At 42.0% G+C, this 18470-nt stretch overlaps 1 non-coding gene across 1 annotated transcript; it reads left to right on the top strand.

Moving 5' to 3' along the window:
• The first annotated feature begins 12457 nt into the window (after positions 1-12457).
• On the top strand, positions 12458-12564 carry LOC132539590 (U6 spliceosomal RNA). The gene has a single exon (XR_009550931.1). It is a non-coding gene; the product is annotated as a U6 spliceosomal RNA (small nuclear RNA).
• Positions 12565-18470: the final 5906 nt, after the last annotated feature.

Raw genomic sequence — 18470 nt, 5'->3', positions numbered from 1 at the left:
TCCTCATATTACATAACTTTATAGATATTAGAAAAATAGATATAAATACAAAATAAGATGTGTTTATTTTATGTGTTTAATTTATTTTTATTATCTTTACTTATTTGATAGAGACTGTCAGAAATTGAGAGGGAAGAGGATGATAGGGAGAGAGACAAAGAGACACCTGCAACACTGCTTCACCACTCACAAAGCTTTCTCCCTCCCTGCAGGTGGAGACCTGAGGCTCAGACCCAGGACTCAAACCCGGGTCCTTGTGCATTGAAATGCCTGTGCTCAACCAGGTGCACCACAGCCCGGCCCCCTGAGATGTGTTTATTTCAAGTAGACCACCTATTTATTTATCTATGTTACTTTTTAAAAAATTATTTTTAAATCTTTATTTATTTATTGAATAGACACAGCCAGAAATTTAGAGGGAAGGGGGTGATAGGGAGAGAGACACCTACATGCAGCCGTGCTTCACCACTCCTGCAGGTGGGGACTGGGGACTTAAACCTGGGTCCTTGCGCACTGTAACATGTATGCTCAACCAGATACGCCACCACCCGGCCCCTCTATGTTACTTTTTTAAAGATGAATGAAGTCTAGAAGGTAGAACAGTGAATAAAGTGTTGAATTCTCAAGCATTAGGTCCCAAGTTCCATCTCTGGCAATACATGTATTCTCACTGTGTCAAAATCATGCTCTGCTTCTCTTTCTCTTTTTCTTCTATCTCTCTCACTAGTAACTAAGTAAAATCTCAAATAATAATAATAAATTTATGAGAATGATGGTGGGGAAATAGCTTAATGGTTATGCAAAAAAAAAAGAGAGAGAGAGAGAGAGAAAGAAAAGCAACTCTCATGCCTGAGGCTCCAAGGTCTCAAGTTCAATTCCCCACACCATCATAACCCAAAACTGAGCAGTGTTCTAGTATAAAAAAAGAAAAGAAAAGAAAGTATATTTAGTGGTCTGGGAGGTGGCACAGTGGATAAAGCACTGGACTATCAAGCGTGAGGTCCTGAGTTCAATCCCTGGCAGCACATGTACCAGAGAGATGTCTGGTGCTTTCTCTCTCTCCTCCTATCTTTCTTTTTTTTCTCTCTCCTATCTTCCTCATGAAAAAATAAATTATATATATACATATACATATACATATCCAGCACATCACTCTGACACGTGCCATGCCCTTGATAAAACTGGAGGGCACGCATTGAGTGTCCAAATCTGTATACCTCACACCAGACCACCCTTTTCACCCATTTGTGATTTAATCACATGGTGTCCAGCCATGGCAATGTGGTACATAACCTTAGCATTTCGGATGCCTCTCTCTTTACACAATTCTACTTGCACAGATATATAGTCCATGGTGTCTACCCAGCCCAGACCTGGAGAACTATAAGCAAAGCAAGAAAGAAATCCCATTAAATTTGCCATGCTGGTGAATTGCACTGGTCAGTGTTCATTTCAACTAGTAATTTTACTCATTCCATTCGTTACGTCTCTGTGATTCCCGAAAGCTGCAGGTGCTAACAAAACAACTGACATGATTAGTGCTCATTTTTGTCCAATAAAATTCGCAGTATTCAAGTTTGCCGAGCACCTAGTGCATCTTTGCACTTTGATGTCTGTGCTCTCGTGTACTTCTCCCCAAAGCTATTTTCCTTGCCTTGCCTTCTCTTTCTCCTTCTTTCAGATACTATTGGTATAACTGCCTTTATTTTCAGGGGGATTATACCTTTGTGTTTCCAAAGTTTTCTTTTCTTTGCTTTTTTAAAGTTATTTTTATCTACTTGTTTGTTATTGGATAAAGACAAAGAGAAATTGAGGGGAGGTGGAGATAGAAAGAGGAAGAGGGGGTCCGGTAGTAGCTCAGCGGGTTAAGTGCACATAGCGCAAAGCACAAAGACCTGTGTAAGGATCTAGGTTCGAGGCCCCACCTGCAGGGGGTCACTTCACAGGTGGTGAAGCAGGTCTGCAGGTGTCTGTCTTTCTCTCCCTCTCTCTGTCTTCCCTTCCTCTCTCCATTTCTCTGTCCTATCCAACAACAGTATCAATAACAATAATAATAACCACAACAACTATAAAACAAGGGCAACAAAAGGGGGAAAAAAGTCTCCAGGAGCAGTGGATTCGTGGTGCAGGCACTGAGCCCTAGCAATAACCCTGGAGGCAAAAAAAAAAAAAAAAAGGAAGGAAGAGATAGAGAGATACTAACAGATCTTTTTCACCACTCGTGAAGCTTTCCCCCTCCAGGTGGAGACCAGGGGCTTAAACCTGGCTCTCTACACAGTGTAATGTGTGCGCTTATCTTGCTGCTTAACCTCTTTCTCTCTTCCTCTCTTTCTCATTAATAAATGAAATCTTAAAGTTTTTTATTACCTTTATTTATTGGATTGAGACAGTCCGAAATCAAGAAGGAAGGGGGTGGTAGAGAGGAAGAGAGACAGAGAGACACCTGCAACACTGCTTCATCATTCTTAAAGCTTTCCTCCTGCAGCTGGGGACCAAGGAGACTGGAACTGGGCTCCTTGTGCATCATGACATGTGCGCTCAACTAGTGGCACCACCACTTGGCCCCAATAAAAATCCTAAAATAAACAAACAAAAAAAGCTATCCCTGCAAAGTATTCTCAGATGAAAGCTCTAGAATTGTTACAAGTGAGTTACACCTTTTTCTCTCCTCACCTCAGCAATGGTATAACAGAAAAATTGAGAGGGGAGGTGGAGATAGAAAGAGAGACAAAAAGACCTGCAGCCCTACTTCACCACTCCTGAAGCTTTCCCCTGCAGGTGGGGACCAGAGGCTTGAACCTGGGTCCTTCCTTGCACACTATAATGTGTGTGCTTAAGCAAGTGTGGTCCCTCCAAACTTATCCAAAAAGATTTCAGCTCCTCTTCTTGACGAAGAGTTTCTTCTTCTTTTTTTTTTTTTAATATTTATTTATTCCCTTTTGTTGCCCTTGTTGTTTTATTGTTGTAGTTATTATTGATGTCGTCGTTGTTGTATAGGACAGAGAGAAATGGAGAGAGGAGGGGAAGATAGAGATGGGGAGAGAAAGCTAGACACTTGCAGACTTGTGTCACCACCTGTGAAGTGATTCCCCTGCAGGTGGGAAGCTGGGGGCTTGAACCAGGATCCTTACTCCAGTCCTTGCGCTTTGCGCCACCTGTGCTTAACCCGATGCACTGCCACTGCTCTGAAAGTCCTAAGCTTCTGCCATATGTACTCTGCCAGCAGCAACTTGATTAGCCAGTGGCTGGAACCTTCCTCACTCATTAGTGGCTTACTTCAACTCTGAAGTGGCTTACTTCAACCTTTGTCTACTGTTGTTTTGAGGAATGTACTGTGATTAAGAAAGACTTCCAGGGCCTACAAAATAGTTCACTTGGATAGTGTGCTGTTGTGCCAAGTGTGAGATCCAGGTCTGAGCTAGGCCTGGAACTCCACTGCATTGGAGGAAGGAAGCTTCAGTGCTATGGTCTCTTTTGCTCACTGAGCTACCTGTAGCCATGAATACCAAATTGTGATCTACATGATACTAAAAGCAATGGTGTCTTTAGTTTTTCTGGTTATTATACCTTTTTTTTTTTTAAGCTCTTTATTAATAGAGGTGGGAGGAAGACTAAAGCCTCACTCTGACACATGCGGTGCCAGGGATTGAACTCAGGACTTCATGCCAGAGATTCCAGTGCTTTGTTCACTGCATCACCTTCCTGGTCACACTGTAATTTATTTATTTATTTATTTATTTATTTTAGGTTTATTTGCTAATGAGAGTGGGAGAGAGGGAGAGAAAGAGCACCAGAGCTTCACTCTAGCACCTGGAGCTGAGCTTGGGATTTCAGGCTTCAAAATCCAAGGCTTTGTCCACTGAGAGACTCCCGTTATGCCTTAATTTGACAAGTAACTTGTTGAGCTTTTAGCTGAAGAATGAAACACTTGACAAGATATTTTTTTTGACTCCTATCAGAATCCTTAATTGAGGTACCTCTTATTGTACATGATATGACTTCTGTAAAAAGTAGCTATGTTAGTGAAGTTATTAAGAAAATGTCTTATTCCTGGGTTGTGTGGATTCAGAGTGAAAGGTTTCTGTATGTCTAGTGCATTGGTGCATTTAAGCTGTAAGCATGCCTTTATTGTCACATATTAGCTGGAAGAACCAGCCAGTGTTTTAATCACACAGTGGCAGCAAACAGCTTATACTTGTCTAGTTGGGTGTGTTTTAGGGAAACAGGAATATAGATATAAACCTGCCCTCATTCATTCATTCATTCATTCATTTCTTTCTTTCTTTCTTCCCTTCTTCCTCTCTCTTTTGTCTTCAGGGTTATCACTAGAGTGAATCCACTGCTCCTGGAGGCTTTTTTTTTTTTTTTTTTTGGATAGAACAGAAGTTGAGAGAGGAGGGGGAAGTAGAGAGGGAAAGAGAAGAAAGACAGACAGCTGCAGACCTGCTTCACCACTTGTGAAGCGACCCCCCCATACCCCTTCATGCAGGTGGGGAGCCAGAGGCTATCCTTGAGCTTCGTACTTTATGCACTTGACCCAGTGTGCTACTGCTTGCTCCCCCCTCCATTAGATGTTGTTTTCCTGACATTTTAAAGGCAGATTCTAAAGTCACACCAAGAGTCCCTAGTTAGTGTAAAAACTCCCAAAGTAGAAAAACTGGGATGTGCCACTGCCTAAAAATTTTCAAACCACACTGTACTTCTTCTTCTTCTAGCGTTTGCCCTTCTTCCGTAGCCAGTCAACAGGTCAGGTTGAAAGCTGTCAGGAGCTGCTTGTTGCTGGCTTTGAAAGTGACTGGGATCCATGTGGATTCAGTCGGCTAGGAAGGATCGTCAGTTTCCCCAATGAATGGGTACTCACGGGATGCACCACGAGAAGGTCGATCCAATGCATCCCCCACACTGTACTGATGACCATCAACACAATTTCTTTTTTTTTTTTTTCACTTTAGGAAAACATTTTGGAATCTTTTGGAAACATTTGTTGATTGTTTCTATCTAAGACAAAGATTTTAGTTTTACTGTAGTTACTGTGCCTTACAAAATGTTTCTGAATAAAGCATTGTATTTTAGAATAAGTATGAAATTTCTTTTATTTTTTTTTTAACTATTGTTATTATTATACACCCTCTGGACCAAAGAAATTTAGCACAGAGAGGACAACTCACACCTAGTGAGCCTAGCTGCCCCTCAAAAGCCCAGTCCTTCTGTTCACTCACCCTTCCCCAGCCATGGCGCTTGTGGATAGAGCTAATTAGATCACAGAATCCCAAACCTGTATTTTCCCATCTAAGGTACAGTATAAAAGGATCATCCCAGACCTGAAGGGGTAGGAGAGAAAGGCAAGGATGCTTTGCCTTATTAATGTGTTGGGTAGAGACAGAGAAGAACTGAGAGGGGAGCAGGAGATAGGAGAGAAAACCCCACAGGTGGGGACTGGAGGCTTGAACCCAGATCCTTTAATGTGCACTCAACCCAGTGCACCACCACCTAGAGTATGGAATTTCTATGCTTTACATTCAACTGTAATTGAAACACACATAATCGGGTAATATCCACACTCTTAACACCTAAATCAGGTATTGCTTCTACCTAATGCCAAGATACCATGGGAATCCCTTTTTTCTTTTAACTATGGAGGCAAAAGAAAAAATATAATAATAATAAAAGGTGTTGTTTGGCTAAACATTCTAGTAAGAAGAGAAGTCCCTGGGGTCCTGAGAATAATAGGCAGCTGTCGAAACAAACATGACTGTTCATTTCTGCTACATTCCTGAGTAGGGAGGGTTTTATAGGGCCCACTGAGAATTGAGCTACCAACCACTTCCATTGGGAAATGGATTTTGGGTTTCAAACAACTAATTAATAACATCGAGTTTCACAAGTACCACCACTGAGTCTGGACTTGTAGGGTAGCATCTTTGCTATACATTTTTCTTTTTTTGCCTCCAGGGTTATCACTGGGGCTCAGTGCCTGCACTACAAATCCACTGCTCCTGGTGGCCATTTTTTCCCTTTTGTTACCCTTGTTGTTTATCATTGTTGTTATTAGTATTATTATTGTTGTCGGATAGGACAGAGAGAAATGGAGAGAGGAGGGGAAGACAGAGAGGAGGAGAGAAAGATAGACACCTGCAGACCTGCTTCACCGCCTGCGAAGCGACTCCCCTGCAGGTGGGGAGCCGGGGTTCGAACCGGGACCCTTATGCCGGTCCTTGTGCTTTGCGCCACCTGCGCTTAACCCACTGCGCTACAGCCCGACTCCCTACTATTTATTTCTTGCCAGCGCAGTTCTCAGCTCTGGCTTATAGTGATGGTGAGGGCTAAATGTGGGACCTCCAAGCTTCAGGCATGAAAGTCTATTGCATTACCGATGGTGCCTTGTCCCTGGTCCACTTTGTCTCATTCTTATTTATTTATTTAAATTATTATTTTATTTATTTGTCTACTTATTTGCTAGAACAGAGAGAAATTGAGAGACAGAGACACCTTCAGCACTGCTTCACCACTTGCGAAACTTTCCCCCTACAGGTGGGGGCTGGGGACTGGGGGCTTGAACCTGGGTCCTTGCACACTGTAATGTGTGCACTTAACCGGGCGCACCACTGACTGACCCCACATCTGAGATTTTCCTGCAGGGCCCAGGTGGTGGTGCACTTGGTTGAGCATACATGTTGCAATGCACAAGGACCTGGGTTCAAGCCCCTCGTCCACACTGCAGGGGGATAGCTTGCTTCACAAGTGGTGAAACAGAGCTGCAGTTGTCTCTCTGTCTCTTCCACTCTCTGACTATCCCTTCTGTCTCTACCCAATAATAAATAAATGACAAATGGTACCCACATGCCAAAAACTATATAAACCATTAATTCCACAATAAAAAGTGTGTGTGTGTGTGTGTGTGTGTGTGTGTGTGTGTGTGTGTGTGTGACAAGAGCACTTCTCAGGCAAAAAGACAATGATGGGACTGAGCAATGGTGCAACCGGTTGAGCTTTCTTTTTTTTTAAAAAATGATTTTTTAATGCTTTAATTATCTATTTATTTGATAGAGATGGTCAGAAATTGAGAGTCAGAAAGGTGGAGATAGAGAGACAGGGAGACACCTGCAGCACTGCTCTGCCACTTGTGAAGCTTTCCCTTTGCAGGTGGGGACCAGGGAGTTGAACCTGGGTCCTTGTGCATTGTAAGAGGTGCGCTCAGTCAGGTGTGCCACCACCCAGGCCCCCAGTTGAGCTTATGCATTACCATGCACAAAGACCCAGGGTTGGAGCCCCTGCTCCTACCAGCATTGAAGCAGGTTTGCAGGCATCTTTCTCCCTCTCAGTCTCCACCTCCCATCTTAATCTCTCTCTGTCCTAGCAAATGCAATAAAAAATGACAGCCAGGAGCCGTGAGTGAGTTCATAGTGTTAGCACCAAGCCCCAGTGATTAAAAAAAAAGGAAAAAGACAGTGAAAGACAAAGATCCAATATCTGTAGCAGAAAAGGACAGAAGTAGCACCTGGTGAAAACTCAAAGTCTGTAGTTTAGTTATTAACAATAAGAAGTTCAACAAAACACACTTGAAGTCATTTCTCTCTAGGACCGGGGCTAGTCTATATAACCTTAAGCAATTCACTTACGAGAATGTGTTTTCCAGCCGTTAGGCAACATGAAAAGCATTTGCGGTATGTTTTAAGTTTCTTCAACTGAAATTCATTGAAATAGCAAAAACTAAGTAGCTTACTACTTTTCTTTTAATTTTTTTCCTTTAAGAGTTTAATTTTTGGAGAATTAGTAAACTTTGTAAGACTTAATATGCATCACTATTGCAATAATTTTGACGCAAGTAGCATGATTAATGTAAGAAAAACAGTATTAATATGGGAGCAACCCAGAGACTCAAGTTCAACAATTAACTACATCATGGAGGGTTTTTGTTGTTGCTATGAAGTGTGCTTTTTTTTTTTTCCTTTTCCTTCAAATGAAGAAGTTAAAGTTGGCATGTAAAACTATAAATATATCAGATTCAACAGCTTAAATGGATGAAGGTTTCTCAACTTCTTGAGTTTTATCAATTCAAGATCAAGGGAGTGAAGCAAAAAAGAACTGAGTAACACGTCATGTCAGCAGTTTGAATCAGCCAAGCTAGAAACCCCCTTCAAGAGAAAATAAAGAACAAATGACTTGCAGGGGTGTCTAAGAATGGTAGCGTGAGTCAATTTCCCTAGGTTCTCTCTTCTTAGCTTCATTTCAGAGATGGGCACATACTATATGGGTTATATTAGAACTCATCAGTTCGAACCCCTGGCTCGCCACCTGCAGGGGAGTCTCTTCACAGGCAGTGAAGTAGGTCTGCAGGTGTCTATCTTTCTCTCCCCCTCTCTGTCTTCCCCTCCTCTCTCCATTTCTCTCTGCCCTATCTAATAACAATGACATCAATAATAACTACAACAACAATAAAACAACAAGGGCAACAAAAGAGAAAATAAATAAATATTAAAAAAAAACTTTATCTCATCATCAATGCCTCTGGTATGAAGTATTCAGACTTTGCTACTCGTACTTTTTAGGCAACATGATTCTTCCCTCTTTCCTCCAGAGACAGAAACAAGTGTTTGCCATGTAGGTCAAGGCTGGCTTAACGGCCTTCCCTGAGGTTAATGTTAACATCATTCTGGACAGAGCAACAGGAAGCATCTGTGTATTTTACCACAAACTGAGACGATCCCTTCTTTCCCCATTTGAAGTATAATTTCTTTTGGTACTAATTTACTTAAATGCTTTTGCTATATACTTTGAAACATATAGGTAGATAAATCATTATGGTAGCAACCTCTAATCAACCTCTAAGGATGATTGGGGTGAGGGTAGATGGCATAATGGTTCTCATGTCTGAAGCTCCAAAGTCCTAGGTTTAATCTCCAGCACTACCAGCTCAGCCAGAGTTGAGCAGTCCTCTGGTAAAAAAAAAGAAAAAAAGAAAAGAGAAAGAGAAAGAAAAACTGAGATGATTTATGACTACATCAATATTTCATTTTTTTCCTGTTGGCTAATATTGATTCTTTTTTTCTCTATAGATTAAAGGAAACTTATATTATGAAAATTTTTTCCCCCTTTCTTTTTAATAAATAGATTGAGACAAAAAGCAGAGATACAGAGGGAAAGAAACCACACCGCAGAATTGTTCCTTTCATGTGGCGGGGATTGGGCTCTTAAACATGGGTAGCACACACTACCAAGCAGGGGAAAGCCAATCTTACCAATCTTTTGTGCTTAGGTTCTAGAAACATCTATGGTAACATAAAAACTTGGAGGAAAAGATTAATCAACAGCTGCCAAGTTACTACAGGCGCAGCTGGTGTAACTGATCGTCTGCAAGTTGGGGCAAGGTAATATCTACAGATATTTGTTCAACTTTGCTAGCTAGAGTTTCAATGAAAACTACACATTTTTGAGAGCAGAGGGGTCCCCGCGTGGCACTCATATCGGTGCTCTGAGTAGTATCATGTGTAATACCTGGTGAACAGGCAGGAGTTGCCTCACAAGTTTTCCTCAGAAGAAATGTCTCAGGCCGTTTAACCCTGAGCAATGCAGTGAGTGGTCTAAGATTGACAGCACCTGTCTCTTCATAGGGCTCTACAGCCAGCTGTCTGTCTTTGGGAAAAGGTAGTCAAGAGAAAGTCCACATTAGAGTGCCCACCAGTGGCACACCTGGCTAAACACACAAATGACAGTGCACAAGGACTCAGGTTCAAGCCTCTGGTCCCCACCTGCAGTGGGAAAACTTTAAGAGTGTTGAAGAAGGGCTGCAGTGGTCTCTATTTCCCTTTCTATCCCCCCTTCTTTCTCAATTTCTGTCCAGTAATAAATATTTTTAATATTTATTTTCCCTTTTGGTGCCCTTGTTGTTTTTTATTGTTGTTGTAGTTATTATTGATGTGGTCGTTGTTAGATAGAACAGAGAGAAATGGAGAAAGGAGGGGAAGACAGAGAGGGGGAGAGAAAGACACCTGCAGATTTTCTTCACCGCCTGTGAAGCGACTCCCCTCCAGGTGGGGAACCGGGGGCTCGAACAGGGATCCTTAAGCCAGTCCCTGCGCTACCTCCCGATGCCCTATTTATTTAATTTTAAAGATTTTATTTATTTATTCATGAGAAAGACAGGAGGAGAGGGTGAAAGAATGCTTATAGGAGTTGGGCAGCAGCGCAGCAGGTTTAAGTGCCAGTGGTGCGAAGCGCAAGGGCCCGCTTAAGGATCCTGGTTGGAGCCCCTGGCTCCCCATATGCAGGGGAGTTACTTCACAGGAGGTGAAGCAGGTCTGCGGGTGTCTATCTTTCTCTTCCCCTCTCTGTCTTCCCTTCCTCTCTCCATTTCTTTTATTATTTTTTAAATTTTCCCTTTTGTTGCCCTTTTTTTTAAAAAATATTTTATTCATTTATTAATGAGAAACATAGGAGGAGAGAGAGAGCCAGACATCACTCTGGTACATGTGCTGCTGGGGATTGAACTCAGGACCTCATGCTTGAGAGTCCGATGCTTTATCCACTGCGCCACCTCCTGGACCACTGTTGCCCTTGTTTTTTTATTGTTGTAGTTATTATTGTTGTTGTTATTCATGCCGTCATTGTTAGATAGGACAGAGAGAAATGGAGAGAGGAGGGGAAGACAGAGAGGGAGAGAGGAAGATAAGACACCTAAAGACCTGCTTCACAGCCTGTGAAGCAACTCCCCTGCAGATGGGGAGCCCTGGGCTCAAACCAGGATCCTTATGCTGGTCCTTGCGCTTGGCGCCACGTGTGCTTAACCCTTTGCACTACCGCCCAACTCCCTCCTCTCTCCATTTCTAACAACGACGACATCAGTAACAATAACAACTACAGCAACAACAACAACAAAAAAACAAGGGCAACAAAAGGGAAAATATTAATAAATATTAAAAAATTAATAAATGAGAAAGTCCACAGGTGTCTGAATGTTAAGGGAACTAAAGAAGTCTTCCCTACTCACTAGCTGGTCAGGACCGCACTTCAGTAAGATATTGTTGGTTAGGTGAGTCTGTTGTCCCAGGATTGAAGGCTATTCGAATGCAGAGCAGGGAGTTTGTCAGTGTGTGTGTGTGTGTGTGTGAGAGAGAGAGAGAGAGAGAGAGAGAGAACCAGAATATCACTCTGCCATATGGGATGCTGAGGGTTGAGCTCAGGACCTCATTCTTGAAAAGCTAACCATCTTTCAGGTCACTTACTTAAATTACTATTATTATTATTATTATTACTAATTGAGTAAATGTTTGTGAAATATCTGACAAAGTTTCTGGAGAAGATACTGATGAACAGTAAGATGTAATAAATCATGATTCAAAAATATGGGGCTATTTAGTTTAACTTGGTTTAACCTTAGGAAGTGATTCATTTTTTTTTTTTTAAAGAATTTATTTATTTATCCATGAGAAAGATAGGAAGAGAGAGAAAGAACCAGACATCACTCTGGTGCATGTATTTCCTGGGATTGAACTCGGGACCTCATGGTTGAGAATACAATGCTTTATGCTACCGCCCAACCCCCTACTGGTTTGTTTCTAACCACAGCATTGCTTAAGTGTGACTTATAGTGGTGTTGGGGATTGAACCTGGGAGCTCAGAGTCTCAGGCTTGGTAGTTGTTTTGTAAAACCATTATGCTATCTACTGAATGCTTTTGATTCTAGTACTGAATGAACTAAATCCAACACTTTTAAGTATACACTTTCATCCTCTCTTTTTTACTTATTCTTTTATTTGTTAATTTATTAATGAAAGGGGGCAGTACAGAGGAAATCAAGGCATTACTCTTGTACATCCATATGGGGATCAAACCCAGGACCTCATGCTCCAAAGTCCAATGCTTTATCCACTGTACTACCTCACACCAACTCTCACCTTGTTTGTTTATTTATTTATTTATTTATTTATTTATGAGGGAAAGAACCAGAGCATCACTCTGGTCCATGTGATGCCAGGGATTAAACTCAGTATCTCATGTTCACAGGTTACTTACTCTACCCACTGTGCCACCTCCCTGGCCACCATACTTTCATTTTAAAGCATGAAAATCTTGGAAGAAAACTGTGTAGAGACCATAATGTCAGGGCAGAAGGTAGATATCATAATGGTTATGCAAACAGACTCTCATACCTGAGGCTCCAAAGTCCTAGGTTCAATCCCCCGTACCACCATAAGCCAGAGCTGAGCAGTGCTCTAGTAAAAAATAAATATATATATATATTAAAATAAACATTAAAGAGAGAGAGAGAGAGAAACCAGAATGTCTCTGCAAAAGACTTACATGCCTGTGGCTCTTGAGGTCCTAGTTCAATTCCCAGCACCACCATAAGCCAGAACTGAGCTATGCTCTGGTCTCTCTCTCTGTATCTTTCTCTCTGTATCTCTCTCATTAAAGTAAATAAAATATTGTTAAAATAATTTTTAAAATCTTGGAAAAGGTGCTCGCTTTGGCAGCACATATACTAAAACTGGAACAATACAGAGAAGATTAGCATGGCTCCTGTGCAAGGATGACACGCAAATTCGTGAGGCATTGCATATTTTTAATAAACCAGTACTGACTTTCCAGTAATAGGAAAATACATCATTCTATCAAATAAAAAAAAATCTCGGAAAAGTGCTTTTTTGATTTCTTAACTTTATTTACTTTGACAGGATAGAGAGAAATTGAGAGGGAGAGGGGATAGAGGAGAGAGACAGAGACACCTGCCCCACTGCTTCACCACTTGTGAAGCTTTCCCCCTGGGAGGGGGCTTGAACCCAGGTCCTTATGCACTATATTGTGTGTGTGCTTAACCAGGTGTACTACCACCCAGCCCCCAGAAGAATGTTTTAGTATTACTTTTTAAAATTTTTTAAAAATATTTATTTATTCCCTTTTGTTGTCCTTGTTTTTTTTTTTTTTACCAGAGCACTGTTCAGCTCTGGCTTATGGTGGTACGGGGGACTAAACCTGGGACTTTGGAGCCTCAAGCATGAGAGTCTGTTTGCATAACCATTATGCTATCTACCCTCCGCCCTATTATTGTTGTTATTGTTGTCGTTATTGTTGGATAGGACAGAGAGAAATGGAGAGAGGAGGGGAAGGCAGAGGGGGAGAGAAAGATAGACACCTGCAGACCTGCTTCACCACCTGTGAAGCGACTCCCCTGCAGGTGGGGAGCCAGGGGCTCCAACTGGGATCCTTACGCTGGTCCTTATGCTTTGTGCCAAGTGCCCTTAATCTGCTGCCCTACCGCCCGACTCCCTATTATTACTTTTAACTATAGTCACAGCACGATTCAGTTCTGGTTGTTGGTGACGCCAGGCATCAAAACTGGATGCTCTCAAAAGGGCTGTGTATTACTGCTGTACTAATTTTCCTTATCTGAAGAAGAATCTTTAGTGCAAGATTAAAAAAATTTTTGACTATTTTTATTTATTTGATAGGGACAATCAGATATTGAGAGAGGAGGAGGAGATAGTGGTCACCACTCTCAAAGCTTTCCCCCTACAGTTGGGGACTGTAGGCTTGAACCTTGGTCCTGTACACTGTAGTGGATGTGCTTAACCAGGTGCACCACCACCACCTGGCCCCTGAGGAAAAAAGGTTTCAGTGTTTATAACAACACCAACAGCATCACCAAAAACAAAGAAGCAAAATATATATATATATATATATATATATATATATATCCAGGTAAGCTGGAAAGGAGAAAAGTAAATTTTATTTATTTATTTTACCTCCAGGGTTATCACTGGGACTTGCTGCCAGCACTACAAAGCCACCACTTCAGGTTGCCATTTCTTTCCAGTTTTTCTTTTCCTGTTTTATTTGACAGGACAGAGTGAAATTGAGAGTGGAGAGGAAATAGAGAGGTGTGGAGAGAGAGAGAGAGAGAGAGACCTGTAGACCTGCTTCACTGCTTGTGGCGTGTTCCCCCTGCAGGCGGGGAGCTAAAACTTGAACTTGTGTCTTAGGGCATGGTAGTATGTACTGAGCTGGGTATGCCACTGTTCAGCCCCCAGGTGAATACGATTTAGGTCCATACTGTGCCAGTTCTTGAAATATGGATACACTTAACAAGAGGGAAAGTTACTCATGATAAGTGAATGTTTTAGAATAAAATAGTAGAGGGGGTCGGGCAGTATGGCAGCGGGTTAAGCGCAAGTGGCGCAAAGTGCAAGGATCCCGGTAAGGATCCTGGTTCGAGCCTCTGGCAAGGATCCCACTTCGAGCCCCCGGCTCCCCAACTGCAGGGGAGTCGCTTCACAGGCGGTGAAGCAGGTCTGCAGGTGTCTAGCTTTCTCTCCCCCCTCTGTCTTCCCCTCCTCTCTTCATTTCTCTTTGTCCTATCTAACAACGACATCAATATCAACAATAATAATAACTACAACAATAATAAAACAAGGGCAACAAAATAAATAAATATTTAAATATAATAAATAATAAATAAATAGTTAAATAAATATTTTTAAAGAGTGGTAAAATCAAAATAGTAGATGAAATGGAAAAGTAATTTATTTTATTTTATTTATTTTTTATTTATTTTATTTATTTATTCCCTTTTGTTGCCCTTGTTGTTTTATTTTTGTAGTTATTATTGTTGTTGTCGTTGTTGGATAGGACAGAGAGAAACGGAGAGAGGAGGGGAAGACAGAGAGGGGGAGAGAAAGATAGACACCTGCAGACCTGCTACACCGCCTGTGAAGCGACTCCCCTGCAGGTGGGGAGCCGGGGTTCGAACCGGGATCCTTATGCCGGTCCTTGTGCTTTGCGCCACCTGCGCTTAACCCGCTGCACTACAGCCCGACTCCCGGAAAAGTGTAATTTATATAGTCCATTAGAGTACATATCATTTAACAGGTATGTATTACCATCAATTTATGTTATAATTTGGAAGTATGCTTTGTCAGCAAACATGTCTACATGTGACTAATTTCCACTGAATTCCTAATCACTTGGGAATGATTTTCATAATACAGTTGTCTATCAATGACTTTAAAGAAATAGAAGAGTGTCCTGAAGGACCAATAAATTGTACACAGCATAAAAAAGGGGTCAATAAATGGATATTTTTCTTCATTTCTATATTTGATAAATTTATGGAGAGGTAGTTACTCAACATCTCAGGCTCTTTGCTGTGAATAATTTTTTAAAAATATTTTTAGTGGGGCCGGGTGGTGGTGCACCTGGTTGAGAGCACATGTTACAATGCAGAAGGATGCAGGTTCCAGCCCCCAGTCCCCACCTGCAGGGGGAAAACACCTCATGACTAGTGAAGTAGGGCTGCAGATGTCTTTCTCTCTCCTTTTCTATCTTCCCCTTTCCTCTTGATTTCTATCTCTATCCAATAAATAAATAAAGATAAATAAAATTTTTTAAGATATATTTTTAGTTATTTGTTATTGAATAGAGACAGAGAGAAATTCAGAGGGGAGGAGATGGAATGGGAAAGAGACAAAGAGACACTGCAGCCCTGCTTCACCACTCTTGAGGTGTCCCCCTGCAGATGGGGCCCAGGGGCTTGAACACGGCTCCTTGAGCACTGTAATGTGTGCACATAATCCGGTTTGCCACCACCTGGTACCCTTCTTTTCCTTTTCTTTTTAGATTTTACTTATTTATTAATGAAAAGATAGGAGAGGGAATGAACCAGACATTGGTACATGTGCTACCAGGGATTGAACTCGGGGCCTTATACTTGAGAGTCTAATGCTTTATCCACTGTGCCCCCTCCTGGACCACTGTTTTCATTTTATTTTATTTTTTTAGAGAGATATTCCTTCTCTCTTTAAATTTTTATTTATCTATTACCGGATAGAGACAGAGAGAAGTTGAAAAGGGAGGGGGAGATAGAGAGGGTGACAGAGAGATACCTGCAGCTCTGTTTTCACCACTGGTGAAACTTTCCCTCTGTAAGTGGGGACTGGGGGCTTGAACTGGGTTTTTGCGCACTGTAGTTTGAGCGCTTTACCAGGTGCGCCACTGTCTGGCCCTGACTACTGTTTTCTTTTGTTTTATAAGGTAGAGGGTGAGAGGTAAAGAAGGAGAAAGAGAGAGCAAAATACATTAAAGAGAGGGAGGTGCATTACCGCACAGCTCCACTATTTGTGAAGCTTCCCTGTGTTGTAGCGGCAGAGGGCTCAAGCCTGTGTCTTTGCTCTTGGTAAAATATCCACTCTACAGCATGAGTCATTTCCTGCTGCCTTACTTTCTGCCCACCAAGTATTGACTTTATCAATAGACAGAGGCAGAGAAGATGGAGACCACAGCACTGAAGCGTCTGTCCTTCAACGCAGTAGGGGCCTTTACACATGGCAAACAGCACTCTCAGCAAGGGAGCTATTTTGCGGTCCCTAAATAATGATTTTCTGTGAAAGGTGTCAGAACTCAGCTCAGGCATATTAGTGGTGCTGGGGACTGAACCTGGGAGCTCTGAAGCCATATACATACAGGACGGCGCACTACTGCGGGGGCGGGGTGTGTGTGGGGGGTTTGCTATCTTTCCAGTGTTTAGTCAACATACTTATTTATTTACTTTTTTATTTATTTGTGCAAGAGGAGGAGGAGAGAGAACCAGCGCATCACTATGGCACAATGCTGAGCTCAACCTTGAGCCCTCAAACTCGAGAGTCTTGACACTTATTTAATCCACTGTGCTGCCTCTGGGATTGTAGGCAATATTAACAATGTGTTTATTTATTTACTTTTAAAGATTTTACTTATTTATTCATGAGAAAGACAGGAGGAGAGGGAGGAAGAACCAGACATCACTCTGGTACATGTGCTGCCTGGGATCAAACTCAGGACCTCGTGCTTGAGAGTTCAGTGCTTTTTCTGCTGCGCCACTTCCCGGACAACAAAATGTTTCTTTATTTACTGTGGGTGGAGGAGAGAACCAGAGCATGGCTCTGGCAGATGTGATTCAGAGACTGAATTCAGAACCTCGTGCTTCAGAGTCCAATGCTTTATCCATTGAGCTGTTAAGCATCTCTCTCTCTCTCTTTTTTTAATCTTTATTTTATTTTATTTTTTTTAGAAGCAGAGAGAAAATAAGAGACCATAGCACTGAATCTTCTTTCACTGTGATGGGGGCTGGTCTCGGGCGTGGGTCGTGCACACGATAAAGAGGCACAATATCTAAGTGAGCTATTTCTCTGGCCCAATGCAACAATTTTTAAAACAGTAGATCTGTGTGCTCTATAACCAGAAGGTACTCTGTCCACTTTGTTTTTCTCCTTCCTATGCCCATTAAAGAACTTAACTAGAGGTTCGAGCCCCCGGCTCCACACCTGCAGGGGAGTCGCTTCACAGGCGGTGAAGCAGGTCTGCAGGTGTCTTTCTCTCCCTGTCTTCCCCTCCTCTCTCCATTTCTCTCTGTCCTATCCAACAACGACCACATCAGTAACAACAATAATAACTACAACAATAAAAAAAAATACAAGGGCAACAGAAGGGAATAAATAAATAAATATTTAAAAAACTTAACTAGAGGGGGTCGGACGGGTTAATAGCACATGGCGCGAAGCTCAAGGACCGGCATAAGAAACCCGGTTCGAGCCCCTGGCTCCCCAAAAAGAACTCAACTAGAGAGGTGCTAGACTGGTATGTATGTATTGAGGAACAAAGAGCAAAAAAGTTTTCTGGTGGAAAAAACATTTTGTGACATGGTAGGGGGCAGGGGCAACGTAAGGCTTTGGAACAGCATGGATCAATCTGGCAGGTAGATTCACGGGAGAAGAAACTAGGAATGAGGCTCCTAGGTCCCAGGTTCAACCCCCCACAGCACCATAAGCCAGAGCTTAACAGTGCTCTGGCAAAATAAAAAAAAAAAAAAGAAAGAAAGAAAGGACCAGAGATAGAACTACGGATTCACTAGGAAATTAGATCTGGTATCTTTCCAGTCACCAGATGTGTATATATTATATATGCTTGACTGTGTCAGAAACTCTAGCAGAGATAATAATTTCTCGACCGCTTATTGTGTGTAATCATGCTGAGTCAGAGGGTGAGTCAAGCACTCCCTGGGTGCTCACAGAGAAGCAATGACCTTTTCTTGGGCAGTTTAGGAAAATTCCCTGTCCAGTTCCCTCATCAATATCTTGGCATCTGGGAAACATGAACTGTTAACCTCACAGATGAGTTGATGCTTTACTTAATCTTGCAGGTCAGGCATGATAATTTGAGTTAAAAGATCTTAATGTTCAAATTTCATAATGTTAAGTATTTCCCAGGGAAGAAAATTGAGTAAGCACAGCCAAGAGTAGGTTACTGTATTAGAAGCACGTATGCTTTTTCTTAAAAAAAAAAAAAAAAATAGGGAGTTGGGCGGTGGCGCAGCAGGTTAAGCGCAGGTGGTGCAAAGTGCAAGGACCGGTTTAAGGATCTCAGTTCGAGCTCCTGGCTCCCCACCTGCAGGGGAGTCGCTTCATAGGTGGTGAAGCAGGTCTGTAGGTGTCTATCTTTCT

This window comes from Erinaceus europaeus, chromosome 7 (genome assembly GCF_950295315.1).
Source record: "Erinaceus europaeus chromosome 7, mEriEur2.1, whole genome shotgun sequence".
NCBI lineage: Eukaryota > Metazoa > Chordata > Mammalia > Eulipotyphla > Erinaceidae > Erinaceus > Erinaceus europaeus.
Note: the sequence above shows the minus strand (reverse complement) of the source record. Positions and strands in the feature narration are given on the sequence as shown.